The sequence below is a fragment of the Dipodomys ordii genome, unplaced genomic scaffold, assembly GCF_000151885.1.
Source record: "Dipodomys ordii isolate 6190 unplaced genomic scaffold, Dord_2.0 Scaffold8, whole genome shotgun sequence".
In the NCBI taxonomy this organism is placed as follows: domain Eukaryota; kingdom Metazoa; phylum Chordata; class Mammalia; order Rodentia; family Heteromyidae; genus Dipodomys; species Dipodomys ordii.
Window position 1 is genome coordinate 17,343,445 of NW_012267224.1, and position 6,098 is coordinate 17,349,542.

At 46.7% G+C, this 6,098-nt stretch overlaps 1 protein-coding gene across 1 annotated transcript in view; it reads left to right on the plus strand.

Annotated features, from left to right (window-relative positions):
• The first annotated feature begins 912 nt into the window (after positions 1-912).
• Positions 913-6,098, plus strand: part of LOC105980238 (chromosome unknown open reading frame, human C4orf19) — a 66,157-nt gene continuing 60,971 nt past the window's right edge. The window contains exon 1 of the mRNA XM_013008980.1: positions 913-1,012. The gene's annotated coding sequence lies outside the window, so the exon portion shown is untranslated. The remainder of the gene's footprint in view (positions 1,013-6,098) is intronic.

A 6,098-nucleotide genomic window follows, 5' to 3' on the forward strand; every position in this document is an offset into this window, starting at 1 on the left:
CCCCATAAATGGTACTGATTCTGCTAGAGAACCACATTTTAAAGACCCAAGACAAATTTCAATGCCTTTTAAAAAAATCAGAATAACTAGACTAGGTATGGACCATCAAGAGTGTGATAAATGCCTGTGCATGCAGCCAGAACCACTAGCTCGCACCGAAAAGCTAGGGAGAGTAAATACATACCCTGTCTAGGTTAACCTAACTCCCAGGACAGTGAAGAGAGAGGAGGGTTGAGCTAGATGGCGCCGTTGCTCAACCTATTTTTCCTGATGGAGCCCCCCCCCCCCCAGTCGCTTCAGGTGTTTTTTAAAAAAATGTCCAAACCTTACATCGAATTTAGAGTTAAGCAACCCGTTCTCCACCCTCTTAGGCAAACGAATTGCAAGCGCTACGGGAACGCCACAGGCTGATGGCCAGGAAAAGACCCGGGAGAGAGAGCGCCGGAGTTCCCACCGCGACCTTTGGGACGCGCGAGTGCGCGCTCCCCGCGGATCCACTCTCCGCGCCCCGTGCACACCTAGCCATAAACGCGGGCGATCGGGCAGGACTCGCGTAGGTCTGAGCCACCAACGCCAGAACCCAGAGCGGCGAGCCCCCATTTGTTTTGCAGGAGGAGATGCCTATATCCGAAACCCCCAATCCGAGGGGAACTCCCACACTATCGGCACCAAAACTTTCCAGGGAGGACAAACAAATGGGTGCCATGCCGGGGAGGGGGGGTGGTTGCGGGGAGGGAAGGGGGTTGGGGACCCCTCCGAGAGGGCGCCGACTTCGTGGTGCAGCTGCATCCTGGACGCGCAGGTAAAGGGTTACGCGTGCCGGGGAGGTCGGGCCCCGGGCCGGGCCACGTGACGCACGGGCCCAATGACCGCGCGCAGGGCTGAGGCTGCGAGCGCGCCGGGTCCCGGGCACCGAGCCGTTCGCGTCTCCTCCCCGCGCGCAACCGCCCGAGCCCCTCGATGCCATGGGCGCTGCGTCCCCGAAGCCGTCGCTGCTGCCATCCCGCCCCAGGTAGAGGACCGTCGGGGGCCCGCGCGTCCGGCCGGGCTGGCGGGTGGGAGGGGGCTGGAGTCCGGTGGAACTTGGCTGGGCTGTATGATTCCCCGGGTGCTGTCAGCTTGGGGCGGGAGGAGGGCAGGAGGGAGGAGGAGGGGGTGGGTAGGAGGGGGGGGTCCTTGTTCCTTGATCTGCTTTTGCCCGGGGAGCGGGGAGGGCAGAGGGGAGGAGGGGAGAAGTAAATCGCCTTTTGATGGTTGGGGAGGAAAGTCACACGATTCAACCCAAGTGCGTAAGGGAATCAAACCGGGAAAGGCGAGGACTTTTACAGATTCTTCAAGCTAAAAACTAGGATGCATCTCTTTGGTTGTGGGAAACTTTTTTTTTTTTTAAATCCCGACTTGATGAACTTTTCAACAGTGCCCGAGAACTTGAGTTTCACAGCCTGCAAGGGATGCCTCCCGATTTCCAAAAACCTCTTCTCGCAGGTTTAAGTATCTGCATGTTTATTATTTTTTTTAATCAGACGGAAGTGGGTTGGGATCGCCTTCACAGTTTCTTGGATAAGTCCTTGGGTCCCAAGACTTGGGGTGCTGACATCCTGCGTAGTAGACCAGGGTGGGTGGTCGATGGACAGAGCTTACGAAGCCACCGGGCAGCACCTAGTAGCGCAAAGCGCGTGGCAGGTGCAAACAGTTAAATGGTGACAAGGTGCTACATATTTAATAATGAGGCAAGATGTCCCAGGTCGATCACTCCCGTCTGCGTGACCTTGGGGCCCCGGCTAGGTGGAGCTTTCACAAAACCACACCGGAAGAGTTTTTCTAGTTATCGGAGGCAGAAATCAATGGGTCTCCACCGTCCTTAACCTCTAAGAGGAAATAAAATTAAATAGCCCTGGTAGAGGACTTCCAACGTTTCCGTTTCCATCGTGCTACAGAGATGTGCGCAGTGAATGTGGTCGATGTTCCATGAAGTGGCTCAAATCGTGGCAGAAAGGGTGTTGATTTCTTGCCTTCTGGTTCTTAGTGTGGATGTCCTGGGTGGTTGTAACATAGCTATTGTGAGAAATTATCACTAGAGAAAAGTAGTAGAGAAATATTGGGCACCTGAACTGCTTTTAAAGATGGTGGATTCTGTGCTGTTTCGTTCTCTCATTTAATCTCCCAGTTAATACTAAATTAAGAGGGGGGGCCCACATTAAAGCCTCTCCATCTCAAAGGATACTCATCTTTTTGCATATATGGAATTTAAAACAAAAACTTGCGGGTCAATGAAACATGTTCCATTATCCTAAAAATGGAATACTTTCCTGACTTCCATCCAGCAGCTCTCTCGGCTCCCTCAGCTCCCTCAACTCTACCTGGCTAGGCTCTGGACAAAATGAAGTCCCAGCCCAAGGACAGAGCCGAGCCAGTGGTCGATTCGCCCCGCCCCCAGGAGCCCATTGGCTGTGCTTCTTGGAAAGGACTCCACCTTCCAATGACTGACTACCAACCTCTCCGGATCTGGGCTCCTCTGTTTGGATTGAGTTTCAAATTCAAGCTACAGAACGCTTCTTATAATCCTCAATCTAGAGTTCTTTGGGGGGTCTTGGTTAACAGCCCCTTCCTCTTGCTTGTCTTTTTTGTTTTCATTTTGATGGTTAGATTAACTGGTTGCAGGTAAAAAAAAAAAAAATCAACATATCTAGAAGAGTTGGAAACTTCTTGGCCCATCCTAGAGGAGAATAGGATTGGTCTAGCCCTTACCTCTGGTGTGTATTTAGATCAGACAAGTCATCCAGGTGTAATCTTTCTAGTGCCTGTTCTTTGGGCTTTCCTACCTCCCATACCCCTGGACGCGCAGGCAAAGGGTTACGTGTGCAGGGGAGGTTCGGCCCCAGGCAGGGCCACGTGCGGCCCATGACCGCTGGCAGGGCTGAGGCTGCGAGTTTTACTTGTTCTGGTTATCCCCTAAATACTATTGAAGATAATAAATCTTTCATCTATTCTGATCCTGTTATCTGTAAATATTGTGATCTCCACAGCTTGGAATTTTTTCGTAATGTAGACAATCAAAAATCATCCGATTCTATCCAGATGTTTTAATAATAATAATAAAACATACAAAGGAAGAAGGACCATTTTGGGAGAAAGGAGAACTGGAGAGAAGACTGGGTAATGAGCAGTGAATATGATGGGAGTATGTCATATGCATGTCACAAGAAACCCATTCTTTTGTATAATTTATATACTAATAAAAATGACCCTCTGTTAAAACATACCCGAAAACCAAGCTGGTGACTATTATGAAGCAGATAAGAGTTGTGGTACATATTATTAATATAAGATAAAAGGAATATCATACCTCAGATTTTACCCCAGTAATCAATACTCTTCTACTGGGTACATAAAGAGTTCTCCTGGCCTGGGAAACAGCTTGTCTGTTGGCCCAAAGATACCAGGCCATCAGTAAGGTGCTGGGACATAGTCTCTATCCTCACAGATCGTACACTTGGGAGAAGACTTTGAAGGGTTTCAAGCAAAGCAAATCTTTATTCTAGAAAGTTCATTCTGGATGCACTGAGATGAACAGGAAGAGAGAACATTCAAACAAGGTAGAAGGCAGTGGTTGCAAAAATCCATGAGAAAAGAGGAAAACATGAATCCAATACAGAAGATATTTAAGGAAACAGTGTGGGTTGTTTCTCTTTTACAATTTTACCTATAAGGGTGTCACTGATCTTTGTTGTTAATATTCAAGTCATTTCAAAATATAACTTTTTTCCAGGTAGAGAAACATAAGCTACATTTTGCGATGCGGTGACGCTGGGTCCCCACAAAGATTGTTTCCATCACACACAAAAAAGGTTTTGATGAAAGAATGAGCCAGTTATGCTCTATTTTCAACAGCCTATTGTTGCTTTATATAGGCTCATATATACTCAAATATATGTGTGTGTGTGTATATATATATATATATATATATATATATATATATATATATATATGTCAAGATGAACTGTTACCTTGCCTTCTCTGAAGTACCTTCAATTTCCCTGGAAGTAAAAATATCCTGACTTTTGATTAAAACTAAAACAGCCTTTTATTTCCAAGCTGGCCAAAATAAGGCCTGTTGTTATGTCACTTTACCTTTTTGCTTGGACTGGCCTCAAAATTCTAATCCTCCCAAAACTGTAAGCTCCATCTCTGGCATGAGCCACCTCATCTGGCCTAAAATTGATTTTTAATTAAGTATCTTCTCCCCCCAAATAGCCACTGTTTGTTGAGAAATTTTCTCAAGTATACACTATTAGTGATCTATTGCTTTGCAACAAAGTATCACGAACGTAACACAAGCACTACTTAGTTTATGATTGATTCTGTGGTAATTTGGGCGGGGCCTAGCTGAGTGAGTCTACTGCCCCCTACAGGCTCCCTCTTGTTTCTGTGGTCACCAGTGTGGCTCTGCCTCGGTTTTGGCTGAGTACTAGGGAACAGTCTCAGTCTCATCATTCACCCATTAGCCCAGGCCTGGCCACCTGTTGGCTGGACATGGTTCCAAGAGGGAGAGTAGAAAAGAGGCCTTTGAGGCCTAAACTCAACTCACTCCTCCAGTCTATTTTAAAAGCGTTAGAGAATGTCATGGATTCAGAGAGCAGCCAAGAACTCTAGCCATTTTCAAAATCTGCTATATAAGCCACACTTAACTAGAGGTGAAAGCAGAAATCCTATGTTATAGGTGAGGAAACTGAGAACCAGATGCAGTAGTCTGGATTGGGCAGAGGATGCAACTGGCTAAAGATGGTACCAGCCTTGGATTTCTGGCCAAGCCAGGTCACAACTGTCTTTGAGCATTATGCTACAGTCACTACTAAGAATATATGAAGAGAAAAAAAATGAAGAATACTTTTTGTTTAAACTTACAGGCTGAAAGAATAAGATATGATGTGCTCCCCAAGATCATAGAGTTTAACTTACATATGTAGTGTGCATCCACATGATTGAAGCAACAAGACTCAGTAAGGTGAAATAAGATGACTGACTTATGGGAGAAAAGGACAAAAATGGCAAGTTTGGGGGAACTAAGAGAAAATGAGATTTGAAAAGTTCTATAAAAACCTGAAGAGGTCCTCACATCATTTATGTAAAATAGGTAATACTTCCCACGGTTTGCCGTAGGTCATACAACAAGCACCTGATAAAAATGATGTGCAAATCCAAATCTGTTTGTCTCCAAAATCTGTCCTCTCTCCCTGTCTTTTCCCCTCACTGAGCATTGATGCTCATGGAAAGTGGGGTCTATAGACCAGCACCTACCTCATGATCACCTGGGAGCTTGTTGGAAAAGCAGTCTTGGCATTTCCATATGAAAGCCACACTGAAGGAGGCTGAGAAGCAGTGAGTGTCCTGCTTTGTACAAGCACAGGAGAGTGGAGGCCTTTCTAAGCAGGGAAAGCCATAAGAACAGAGGCCCTGAGGCCAGAGCCAGGCTCCCTGGGACTCAAAGTAAGTAGAGGAATTCACATGAAAGAGGAAATAGGATGAGACGTGGGGAGGCTCCAGGATGATCTGGATAGCATTGCTCTCCCCGCACCCAAGTGTGAGGATCTGAAGACATCCGAGGACAGCATAAGGAGAGCCCAGAGGAAGGTAAAGGTGCAGGGAATGGGGGAGAAAAGTGCAATCTGAGGACAATCTCAAGGACTTGATGTCAGGTGGAATTCTAAGGGAAGAAAGGGAGGGAGTGAAGAACTCTGGACTGCCAAGTTCTGAATTCTTTCCCCACCATCAGAAGGGACATTCGTTTTGCATTCTTTCTTATATAATAATATTATCATCAGTAGTTGTTTAAAGGGGTTTCAATTCAACATGTCAGTTCAATGTTTTGTATTCTTTACTACTAAATAGGGATGCTTTTTTGGTAGTACTGTGGGTCTGTCTGTCGGATTGACTATTTTTTTTTTTTTTGCCGGTCGTGGGGCCTGAACTCTGGGCCTGGGCGCTGTCCCTCAGCTCTTCAGCTCAAGGATAGTGCACTACCACTTGGGCCACAGTGCCACTTCCAGCTTTTTCTGCTTATGTGGTGCTGAGGAATCGAACCCAGGGCCTCATGCATG